We start from the raw sequence: 13,517 nt of genomic DNA, 5'->3' as shown, positions 1-13,517 counted from the left end.
ATCCCTATCATAACATATGGTGCATCGTGCATCTCATGCACCTCATAATCTGCAGTTTATGTAGGAGGATCAACAGGTTGAAAAGCTAGACCCAAGCATAGGTGCCCACACATGACACAACTATGGGGTACACAAATGTGTGGAGTTGAGGAGGATGTGTCAGCGCCACTGGATGCACTACTACCATCAAAAGAAGGTTGAGCTGTTGCACCAGCCTAAGAAACTAAAAGGCTACTCAAAGATTGAATAATCGATATGGTCCATGACGCCGCCTCACAGATGATATCTAGATAATGCACTGGAGGTGGGGGATCAACAGGAGGAGGGGAGACATATGGGCCCTGGACTACTCTGACTGCCTTAGGTCTATTTTGGGGCATACCTAAACCCACACCCTAGAAAGGTTGGATGTCAAAGTAGTTCACATGTTTTCCTAAAACAAACTCAACATACAATTTTTTGATGAAGTAGAAGGGGACATCAAGATTGTTGTTGGGTGGATTATCAAAAATCATCCACCAATGATCCCAAATTTTTTTCATAATATCATCATTTGTGCACCATTAAATAGAAAGTTTTGTTTTTTTGGGATATATGAATTGACCAGTGCGGGGATTCATAAACAATGCAACGATATCAACTTTGGATATCTCGAGATCCTTGATCTTCTTATAGGAAAAGTCATCCCTCATAGAATCTCGCCACAAAAGAGAAACATTGCTCTCCTTAGTGATGGTTTCTATACTCTTTATGATGGACATGAGGGGATCAAACATTGGGTTCAGGCGATGGATCCTATGATAGACATCTGAAATCCCCCTCAATTGGTTCAAATTTTGTGCAATTAAATCCTGAATTGAGGAGGGGTTTGGCAAAGGAGGGTTTTGTGCAGGAGGGTTTGGTTGTTGCAGTTGTGGTTGATCAATGTTTTTACTATTATCCCCCATTTTAAACCTAATTGAATGTAAACAATTGAATTTAGTTAACAAATTTGAGCAATTTTGTATTTGATTTAAAAAAACCTAGTTTTCATGAAAAAAAATATTTTGAATGAAAAACAAACAAACTATAAAAAAATACAAAAATTTGAATGAAAGTGATAAAAAAACAATAAAAATCCTACCTTTTATTGGATTTTTTTGCAAATTTGGGTCACAAAATCGAGTATCGGGTCAAACTGGATATCGAATTTGCTTGAATTCGCGCAACCCGTGGGTAAAAAATAACCCACAAGCTGTCACAGTCCTCTTTTATTGTCTCAAAGAAATCAGATATCCGATTTTTATAGTTAAATTATTTTAAAATAATAATATATTATATAATATTATATTATATATTATGTATTATAATATTATATTATATATTATGTATTATATTATTATAATATAATATAATATAATATTATATTATATTATATATTATGTATTATATTATTATTGATGCCCTCCTAAATGGACAAGGTTAGCAAATGACAAACAACACAAAAAACCAGAAAATCGTTAGTGTTAGTCAATCAAAAACTAATCTAAAAAGGCATATCAAGAGAGATACTAAAAACATGAAAGCATATTTAACTAAGGAAGCAAATATGATGAGGCATCTCCAAATACCTCCTAACATGCTCTTAGATTCTTCTCCCTTGTTCCTCTCCTCTCCAAGTTCCAAAATAGTGTAGCTCTCAGCAGCTTTTTGCACTATGGATGCTTATGGAGGATTGAGATTGTAGTATTGTGCTCCAAATGTGAAATGAAAAGCTAATACTAAGCTATTGATGCTAAAAATGATTTATTTTATCCAAAATGACAATACATGAGTTTGCTATACTAAATGCTCTCTTAAAATGCCTATAGCTTAAATGCATACAAGTTTTCAGGATCTGGATTATGAAGAAATGGGCTCTATTTATAGGAAAAATGGAGCAATGGATGGTTGAGATTGAACAATCTCAACAAGGGTCGGGATTGAATGATTTCAAATCCATGTGAGGGGTTTCAACCCAATCCCAAGATGACAAGTGTCAATGTGATATAGGTTGAGAGGGGAGGGAATAAGCATTAAATGTTTGACATGATCTTGGAAGTTAAAGTCAAGGTTAATTGAATGAATAAACTCTTTATTCAAAGAAGAAAGCTTTTATCCAATGGATAAACTCTTGTGCAAATGTGAAATGGATGAATATGGTCAAAACAATAAATGTTTGGGGAGACAAGTTTGAAATAACCATAAATGGTTATGTAAGAGCCATAAATGGTCATGTAAGAGCCATTAGTGGTCTTGGAAGACTTTGGGGGTTAATTTGTTGAACACACAAAGCATTAAATGTTTTTCAAAGACTTTGGAGTCTTTGAGAAGTGACTCCATTTTGCTTAGGAATGTGACAATAATTAGGTCATGGATTAAGCTAATTAGGAAGGGGTTAGAAGAATCTAGAAGGGGATTAGATTTTGCAAGTGGATTTGGTGGGTGAGGAAAAATAAGATTTTATTAAAATAAAAATTCATTTATTTCAATAAATATGTTCAAGTTGCATTTGTAGAAAAATGCAAGTGGGGGGGTTTTTTAAAATGATTTAAATAAATGTTAATTTATTTAAAAGAGGAAAAAGGGGGATTTAATTAAATAAATTGATTTTATTTATTTAATTGAATGGAATTTGATTTAATGAATTAATTAAAATAAATTGAATAATTCATTTAATTAATAGAAGAATGTTTGGAGATGATTTAATTAAATATTAATTTAATTAACTAATGGCTATTGGATTTTTAATCAAATAAATAGTGAATATTTATTTAATTAAGCTGGACAGATTTGTGTGACTACATTTGCCCCTCTTTGAGACGGTGCGGTTTATCGCGTCGTTTCAAAGAAAGAAAAATAGGTGTGAAGAAATGCCCCATAAAATGTAAATTTAATGGGTGGTATTCCCCCTCGAGAGATGGGCCGAAAATTTTTGAAAAATGGGCGATCTCTCGAAAAAGAATGAAAATTGGCAGGGTATTAGAATAGAAGAAATTAGCAACAATGGTGAAAGAATGGAAGAAAAATAGAGTGAATACGGAGAAACAACAAGCCAACGAGTACCCTGAGGTCATGCAAGAGATACATAGCAGATGTAGTGTGGGGTTTGGATTGATGCTATACAATTGATCAAAATTGGTTGGATAATCTGGTGCAATTGGTTTAATTGCCCCAATCAAGTCAAAGCGTGATAGTTGATGTTAGTTGGTCGCTTGGACATGATAAAGTCTGAGTAAGTGAATCAAAGTGACCTAATGTGACTTAGACAATTGATATAATTGCCTGATGAAGTCAAGGTATATGAAGAAAAATACTCGTTGAGATGTAGACAATTGATGTAATTGTCCGATGTGATTGTGTGTGATTGGTTGATCAATTGATAGTGTGTGTGTGTGATGGATGGTTGTGGGGAATCATGGCAGCCCCGTTGAGACTAGGTCATTATGATAAATGCCTGATGTAGTCTAGGATTACCATAATCGATTACCTGTTGAGACCTAAAGATACTTGATCAGAGTATCTGTTGATAGTCTAGGCGTGTGTGAGTCGAGGTACCTGTGCAGAGAGAGTAACTTGCTTGGCTTATTGGATGACTTAGCATAGGAAACACAATCCCTCCTATTTAGAGATGGATGGTGATGAATGTGGCTTGATTGGGTTGATTGAGAAACGATGTAGGGTATGTGATGCTGATTATCGAGATGAGGAGGGTGAGGGGGGGGGGTTCGATGTTAGATAGAAGAAATGGAGAACCTATGACTCATTCCTATGGAAGAAGAGGAAAATAGAGTATGCATTATTATGACTATGTATGCATGATATGCAGCTATTATGAATGTATGGATGGGTGGAATGCAACGAAATGCAATATATACAGATGAGATGAGATGACGATCCATAGTGCTCTATTTTCATCATTGAGCTTTAAAATGTTGGAAGAGAATACAAGCATCTTGACATAATGATTCAAGATGACCTGAGTATTCCTTACATGGATTTTATATAGCAAGTTAATACAAACGACTTGATATAAGGGTCAAGTCGACCAGAGTATTGCTTGCGGCACAGACAAGGATTATCTCCATTCATGCATGACTTGGATCGTCCTCCTTGATCTTAGGTTGATCATATCCTGAGACAAGTGCATACCGTACTAAGAAATAAAAACCTTTATCCAATTTGGATGGGGAGGAACCAAAGAATGAGCATTGTACCTGCAAACAAACAGTATATACATAAAGAATAAAGAATAAGGATCCTTGGTAATGGTTCATGCTCATATGGTCGAGGTATACGCTGTAGTCAGCAAGCCATAGTGATCTATGATTGCATTTGGCATAAGATCACGTAGCTTAGTGAACTTCCCACATAGACACCATTAGTACATGCCCCAGAACTTCATCGGAAATAATGCGCAGATGATACAAAATAATGTTGAAAGATCCCGATACAAATAAACAAATGATTGTACTCACAAATCAACCAAGTATTTGATAGCTTAACATAATTTTCTTGTCAAAGAAAACGTCATTTTGTCTTTGCTTTGGTAAGAAAGGATGCATCCTTGTTTAAAGACAATTTTGAGTGTTGATATTGATTGTGTGGTTTGATTGATAAATGGTCATCATGTGAGTATTGTGTCAATGTTTGTTTTGTATTTGCTCATATGAATACGTACAAGGTGTTGTCATGTTTTTTTTTGTTTTTTTGTTTTGTTTGATTTTCAATGGTTTTTTGATGTTTTGGGATTTTGTGGAACAATTTTGAATGTTTTTGGATTTTGTGAGACATTTTTGAATGTTTTTGGATTTTGTGAGACATTTTTTATTGTTTTTGGATTTTGTGAGACAATTTTGATTGTTTTTGGATTTTGTGAGACATTTTTGAATGTTTTTGCCAATGAATCACCAGTAATGTAGAATCCACTTCCATCATCTAGTTTGTAAGGGCATTGCCCCCAAGTTGGACATGATTATGAAAAGGTGGGATGCCAGACGCATGAAGTACTATCTCTGATTACAGATCAAATAACAAGCCATGGTTTGGATGGATGGATGTGTGTATGTATGAATGTGATCACAACGAGCCTGAAAGATACTAGAGCCATTGTCTTTACGAGTGGCGCCTGTTTGCCAGGTTTTCACCATCGCACTTACCCAAGGTGCCACCGGAGTGGTTGTTCACCGTTTGGATGTATGATTTTTCTTTTCTCTTTTTTTTTTTTTTGAATGTTTTTGTATTTCTTCAGGACATTTTCTGAATGTTTTTGGTATGTTCTAGTATGCAGGGGAGCCTAATGCTCTGTACAGCTTAGGTATAAAACCGTTTGAAGTGCATGTTGTTGATTGGATCTGCAAGCGGTTCTTCTTCTGATGTAGCCAATTGATATGCCCCGGACCTGAATACAATAGTGACAACATATGGGCCCAGCCAGTTTGATTCAAACTTGCCCTGATGTTCTTTGTTTGGTTGGTTGCAAGGATTCTCTTGGAGAACAAGATCACCTACCTCAAATGTACAAGATCTAACTCAGTGATTGTAGCTTCTACTCATGTGCTGTTGATAGGCTTTGAGATGGTTGTATGCAGCTTGTCGCTTCTCATCAAGTAACTCTAAGTCCTGAAGACAGGATACTCTATAGGCTTCATCATCTATTAGATTATGCAAGGAAACCCGTAATGATGGTATCTTGACCTCAATAGGTAAGATAGCTTCTGCACCATAGACCAATAAGTAGGGAGTTGCGCCTGATATGCCCATAGTGCTGGATTCAGTTGAACATGCCAATCATGGCCAGCATCATTGACTGTCTTTTTTAGGATCCTCAATATGTTTTTATTCGATGCTTCAGCCTGACCATTGCCTTGTGGGTAATAGGGAGTGGAAAAGCGGTGTTGGATATGAAATTTCTCACAAAGTTCATGGACATCCTGATTTTTGAAAGGAAGACCGTTATCTGTGATGATGGACATGGGTACAACATACCGGCAAATGATGTAGTTGAGGATGAATGAGGCGATCTTCTTGCCGGTGACTTGGGTAAGTGCAACAGCTTCGATCCACTTTGTGAAATATTCGATGGCGGTAATAATGAATTTATGGTCGTTGGATGAAGATGGATGAATCTTACCCACAAGGTCAAGGCCCCATTGACAAAAAGGCCATGGTGTCGTGATTGGTTGCAGTTCCTGGGCTGGTGCATGTATCAAGTCGCCATGAATTTGACATTTCTTGCATTTTTTGACAAAGTAGTAAGAATCTTTTTCCATAGATGGCCAATAATATCCAGCTTGCATGAGTTTCTTGGCTAGTGACGGACCACTTGAGTGAGTCCCGCAAATTCCTTCATGTACCTCTTCCAAAGTCTTTGTTATCTCACCTTGTTCCAGACATCGAAGGAGAGTACCATCAAGACTGCGTCGGTATAGGGTTTCAGCAATAATGGTATATCGAGCAGTTTGGCGAATAAAGGTTTTTCGTTGGTTATTCGATTGGTTGGGAGGAAGGGTGTGATCGCGGAGATAGGTGTAGAACTCACCACACCATGGGGATTCAGAATTGACAAGGCGACATATCATTTCAGATTCGGGGATATCATAAGCGGGAATCCAAAGCTATTCTACCAAGAACTCGTAGCGTGTTGAATTCTGTGGAAGATCTAGGAGAGATGCGATGGTAGCCATAGCGTCAGCAGCTCGATTATGATCTCTTGGTATCTGCTCAAAAGTGATAGTAGTAAATGATGTTTTTAGATTGTCCACCATTTGCTTATATGGCATGAGTTTATCATCCTTGGTCTGATATTCATCTGTTGCTTGTCGAATGACCAGTTGGGAGTCGCCATATACTTGCAGTTCTTGTAATTTCCATTGTATGGCTAACTTGAGTCCCATGATCAAGGCCTCATATTCTGCTATGTTGTGGGTGCATGGAAATGTGAGCCTGTAAGACTTTGGGATGCTGTCACCTTGAGGTGTGATAAACAGAATGCCTGCCCCCGAGCCATGCCTAGTGTAGGAACCATCAAAGTATAGTTTCCATGGTTGTGCTGTTGTGATCATGAATATCTCTTCATCTGGAAAATTGGAAATGAGAGGATGATCGCCTATGAGGGGTGCATCGGCCAACTAATCTGCAATAACTTGACCTTTGATAGCTTTACGGTCTACATACTCGATGTCAAATTCACTTAGAATCATCACCCATTTGGCCAAGCGGCCTGTCAATGCTACTTTGCTAAGTAAATACTTGAGTGGATCAATATTTGCAATGAGTTGTACCTTGTGTGTTAATAGATAGTGCCTCAGTTTAGTAGCTGCTAGGATTACTGCTAGACAAGCTCGCTCAATAGTTGTGTAATTGAGTTCATAGCCAACCAGTGTGCGAGAGATGTAGTAAACAACACATTCTTTTCCTTCTATATTATGTTGTGCCAGTAGTACACCCAATGTTGTGCTTGTTGCTGAGATATATAGTAACAACGGTCTACTTGGATCTGGTGGCATCAGCAATGGTGGATTCATGAGATAGTCTTTAAGCGTCTGAAATGCTTGTTGGCATTTGGCATCCCACTGAAAGCGGATGTTCTTATGTAGCAGGTGTGTGAATGGGTGACATTTATTGGCCAACTGTGCAATAAATCTTCGGATGGATTGAAGTCGCCCTTGTAATGTCCTTAGCTGATTGATATTCTTTGGAGGTGGCATGTCCATGATTGTTTTTACCTTTGCTGGGTCAACCTCAATACCTTTGCTTGAGCCAATGTATCCTAGAAGCTTCCCAGAGGTTACTCCAAAGACACATTTCTTTGGGTTGAGTCGAACATGGTATTGTTCCAGTCTATCAAAGATTTTATATAAGATGTGGAGATGTCCTTCTTTGGTAAGTGATTTTGCTAGTAAGTCATCTACATAATCTTCCATCATAGTATGCATCATGTCATGAAAGATGGTGGTCATTGCTCTTTGATAGGTTGCTCCTGCATTCTTTAGACCGAAGGGCATTACATTCCAGCAATATGTGCCCCATGGACATGTGAAGGTTGTCTTATGTTGATCTTCTGGTGCGATCTTTATTTGATTGTATCCTGAAAAGTCATCCATGAGTGAAAGCATGGCATGTCCTGCTGTCAGATCCACTATGATGTCGATATTTGGTAGGGGGAAGTCATCCTTGGGACATGCCTTGTTTAGATCTCTGAAGTCGGTACAAATGCAGATGCCCCCTTTTGGCTTGCCAATAGGCACAATGTTGGAGATCCATTCTGCATAATCAATTGGTCTAATGAATCCAACATCTAGGAGTTTCTTGAGTTCTATTTTGACTAGCACTGCAATCTGGGGATGCATCTTACAAAGCTTCTGCTTGATAGGTTTAGCTCCTTCTGCGACAGTGAGGTGATGCATGACTAAATCAGGATCAAGCCCAGGCATGGTTGCATATGACCATGCGAAGTTGATCTGACGCTTCTGGAAGAACTCTAAAAACTTAGGTTGTTCCTTTGGAGTGAGAAGAGATGCCAGATGTATGATATGAGGATTTTCAGGAGTACCCACATTGTATTCTTTGGTTTCCTTGATGAGAATCGTTGAACGTTCCTGTTGTGTACTAGCAGGGAGAATGTCAAAACCTTCATCCTCAAGCACCTCGGAGAGGTTTTCACCGTTGGATACGCTCTTTCTTTTTACTTTTGTGGGATCAAACAGTGCCACAGTGTGGTTTTCATTGGAAGATCCATGTTTTATAGTTATATTTTTGCAGCTGAAAGGTTTGACATCCACCCCGAAGTACGTTGTGCTATTAAGTTCAATGGCGAATCCAGCTTTGTGATCTCCGCTTGGTAGGTTATCCCTTAATTCCAAAAGGTCAATGATGGCCTCATCATTTTGGAAGAAGTCAAGACATGGGGGATTTGGTTGGTTCCATTCGATGAGTTCAGGGTGAATAATGGGCATTACTTCATCGATTAGGTTAAGTGCATTAGATGTATCAGTGAGGGTTAAGACGTTATGGTGAAGGTCTTTAATGGTACTCTCCCTTTCAGAATCAGGCGTAGGATGAGACGTAGGGTCTGTGGAAGATGTTTCTAGTTCAGGAACCCAAGTGGTCTTTATCTGTGCTTCTCCATAAATAGGGATGTCTTTGCGTGGCGGAGGTAGTGATGCATCTTCCTCATCTGAAGTATTAAGCTATACAGAATCAAATTCCCATTCATGTGAGTCGGTCTCTAAGTCACTTTCCAGCATCCGATTGCTATACCATACTAGGATGGCTTTTGAGTTAAACACTAAAGGTGTGATTGGTTTATGTACCTTTGTAGTGATCGGTGCTACAGGAAGTTTGATGGGGATAAAAGAATCTGATACAGGGAGTATCAGAAATATTGCCTCAATGGTTTCTGCTGGAACTGCTGGTGCCATAGATACTGCTAAGGGTTCTAATACAGTTGGTGCTGCTAAAGGTGTTGCTGATGGGATTATGGATTCATTTGGTGGAATGAATGACATTGGTGATGGTTGTGTTGGGGTTGTGAGCCTCAATGGGGTAGTTGGGATGGTGCTTGAGGCTGCTTTAATGATGAAAGGTGTCCTTTTTGTAGTAGGCTGACATAATGGTTTGTTGGGTTTTCCTTTGAATCTGAGTTTAGGAAAGTTCTCTTTTTCAAAGCCTAGGCCTGTATTACCTTTGGGCTTTAATTCTGGTAGCAGAGGTTTATGTCGTCCTTGTTTGCAATACCCCAAAGCACTCTGACCATCATACCCCATTCGTTGCATCATGAGGAGACCTTTGCCATACTGATCCGTAGGAAGTTTAACTGGCGGGATATCAGTGGTGATGGGATCTTTGTAGATCCATTCCGCTAGGTCCTCATCTCGGGTTTCTTCTTCTTGACTCTTTCCAAGGATGAAAGGTGTCAAGGCACATGCTGGCATGATCAGTGGTTGCTGGAGTAACTGCTGTGGTTTACCATGTGTTCTAGGAGAAGTGGGCATTTGTCCCACACAAAAGAGTTGACTCAAGTTGTATTCCCCGGGACCTTTCTTTGCTATTTTCATCTTAAGTTTTTCTTGCTTGGGTATGGTGGTGTTTGAACTGGCAAGAGAGGCGGGACTTATATATGATGTGGAGGAAATGGCTTCTCTATTATTAGGAACAGTAATCTCTGGTTGATGGCTGATATTATGGAAAAATGCAAAGGGATTTGCATCGCCCAAGATTGTGATCTCTACACCATTATGTGGAAACTTGATACATTGATGGTAGGTAGATGGAACGGCTTGCGTGACATGTATCCAAGGTCTTCCTAACAATAGATTATATGGCAGAGGAAGGTCCAGAACCTGACAGATGATGTGCTTTACCATAGGGTCCACTCGGATTGGTAGTACCACAGCTCCTTTAGATGAACGCTCTGCATCGTCATAGGCTTTGATTGTGATCTTCTTGCGAGGATCCATAGATTCTACCGCATATCCCAATGCTGTGACCAACTGTAGTGTACAAATGTTCAAGCCTGCTCCATTATCTATCAAGACTCTCTTGATCCTGTGTTGGTTGATGAAGCCTTCAATGTGTAGCGAAGCGTTATGAGGTTGCTGGAAGGAAGAATTGTCACTTTCAGAAAAAGTGAGACAAGGTGATGACTTTAGACTTCCAACCATGGCTTGAAATTGGTCTGTATTCAAGTTTACAGGGACTGATGCCTCTTGGAGTGCTTGATCGAAGATAGTTTTATGAGATGGCGATAGGCGCAATGGCTCTAAAATGGATATAAGCGCAGGCATTTTATCTAATTGTTCCACAAGATTGTACTGTTTTGGTATGGAGGTGGTGCCTTGTGGAGCTGCCTTTATGGTAACTTTGCTGCGACGCGTAACAACATTGCAATTTGAGTTGGGATTTTTGAAGGTTATAGTTGCAATTTGTTCACTGGCATCATACAGATGATTTACAGTGTAATTATATGCAACCTGTGTATAATCAGTGGTATCAGTGCCTCGCTTGGAAGTGGAAGGACCCCTTTGATCTTGTGATGGAAGTGGATTTTTGAACATCAGATGATCATTATTGGTTGTTTTTGGGTCATGTCCTTCAATTTCAATTTCTCCTCGGTCAATAAGATCTTGGATAAGATCTTTTAATCGATGACAATTACTTGTCTTGTGTCCTCTTCCTTGATGGAATTCACAGTATTCAGTATCTCTCCACCATGTCAGTTTGACCTGAGGCTCATAGTTTGATAGTTTAGGTAGAGTGACCAAATTTTGAGAAATGTGTTGTCGCAATACTGTTTCAATGGGTTCCCCTAAGGGAGTGTATGTACGTTTCTATTTTTGCTGACGAGGTCTTGGTTCATCATGAGAGGTGATACGATCTTGATTGGAAGGAACATTTGTGTTATTCTGAGGTGGAGGATTCTGTCCTGCAAACCGAACCATAGGTTGTACACTTTGTATAGTCCTGGTATCCACAACCCCATTGTTGATGATATTCTTGTTTTTGTTCTAGAAGCTTGGTATATCGCTATTGAAGCGTGGGTGAGGACCATCCTTTGGTTCATTAAAGATTTTGATGAGTCCTTTGTTGATAAGTGCCCGCTCACATTTCAAACCCTTGGTGATCATATCATTAAAAGAATCTGTGTCTTTGACATCCAGGTGAAATTCCATTTCTTTGTTTAAGTTGGAAATAAATATTTCCACTAGTTCTCGTTCAGGTAACTGAAGAGAACATCTGCTAGACATTTGGTGCCATCGTTGCAGGAATACTGAGAAAAGTTCACCTGATTTTTGTTTGGCGTTGCACAAATCAGCCATGGTAATGTCACGTTCAATGTTATGAGAGTAATGAGCGAGGAATTTCTAGATGAGTTCCTCAAGTGTTCTAATGCCACTTGATAGTCAGGAAAACCATGATGTGGTTGTTCCTCCCAAGCTTTGGGGAAAAAGGCGCATTAGGTATGTGTCTTCATATGCTACTTCAAGACAAGCGGAATGAAATTCTCTGACATGATCACGGGGATCCCCCTTTCCTCTATATTTTTCAAATTTGGGTGTTTCAAATCCTCGTGGAAAGGGTGGCATGTAAAGATTCCTATCAAAAGGATAGGGACAAATGTCATTGAGTGAGAATTGGTTAGTCTTGACACCACTATGAAGCTGTTGGGCGAGATTCTCGACTGGTTGCCGCAACATCTCCATTTCATTTGGAGGAGGAGGTGGTGGGTTACCTCGAGGAATGTTATATCTGATGGGATCTCTACCTCTTTCCTCTTCATGGTGACTTTGTCTTTCTGATGCTTGTCTTAATTGGGCAAGATCAAAGTCAGAGGGGAGTTTTGCTCCTTCTTGAGCGAGCTTTAAGAAGTGAGCATCCGTATTGCTCCTGAGTATTTCTTCAAACAGTCTGTTAAAGAGAGGGTTATGCTAGGCCCTTTCTATTGTTGCAGGAGTAGGAGTACTTGGGTTTTTGTCATTCATTTTTCCTCCAAGTGCTTCTTGAAATTCATTGAGATTTTCCTCTTCTTCTTCTTCCATTTCTATTTCTCATTGCCTTGACTGTGATCAAGTTTGAGCCATTTTGCTTTATGAGTCTTTGTTGAAGTTGAGTGAAAATGATGATGAGATTTTGATGAAATGAAAAATTGATGGTGGGTGAATTGTGTTGTACGTAGATCTCTAGCACTTTTAAGGTGGATGTAACCGAAATTCCTTCTTTGAATTGCTTGCTTGTTTTGAGGAGTTTTTGATGTGATAAGGTGTAGAGAAATCTGAGATGTGTTACAGATTTAACTACCTAGTAATAAGAGGATTCACTCATGAACTAGTTTTAACCTGCGTAGATGTGTCTCTTAGGATGAGCTTATCCTAGATGTAGAAACAATCTAAAAAGTGATGTGATGTGTTTGATTCAAGCAATATCTAAAAAGGAATCTTGGGACAAGAACCTCTTAATGTTTTGAGAGTTGGAACGGATTGATGATGAAGTGATGATGGATGAAAATATTTTTAACTTTCAATAAAAACTTTGTGTCACAAATGGGACAAACTCTACCTCTTCTCTTTCAGGTGTTGGTGGTATTTCTCGAGTTGTGTTGTATGTGATACAGACGTTTGGGAAGAAGTTGGGGTTAATCGTACCTCCTTGGTTTTTGTGATAACTTAGAGCTCTATATTGCATAAAAGCTCTATGGTTCAATGATTCGGAATCAAATTCGTTTGTTTTGCCTTGAAGGTAGAGACGCATGTGACACAGAAAGACTCTATGTGAGACAAAGATTTGTCTATTTATATAGAAGAATTTCCTCCTTTTGATTAAAGCCTTTGAGCTTAGTGGTCTTCTTTTCAAGTTGATATTCTGATGACGCTTCTTCTTTCGCAAGATGTGAAGAATGGTCATAAAATTTTGACTCTTTTTTGTTTGGCACTTTGTTTTTGATGTGTTTGGTTGGAAGTGATTTTCTTTTGATGTTTCTTTGACAAGAAAACAAAGCAAGC

Source organism: Cryptomeria japonica, chromosome 8, assembly GCF_030272615.1.
Source record: "Cryptomeria japonica chromosome 8, Sugi_1.0, whole genome shotgun sequence".
Classification (NCBI taxonomy): domain Eukaryota; kingdom Viridiplantae; phylum Streptophyta; class Pinopsida; order Cupressales; family Cupressaceae; genus Cryptomeria; species Cryptomeria japonica.
The sequence above is the reverse complement of the archived record's forward strand: the minus strand, read 5'-3'. Positions refer to the sequence as shown.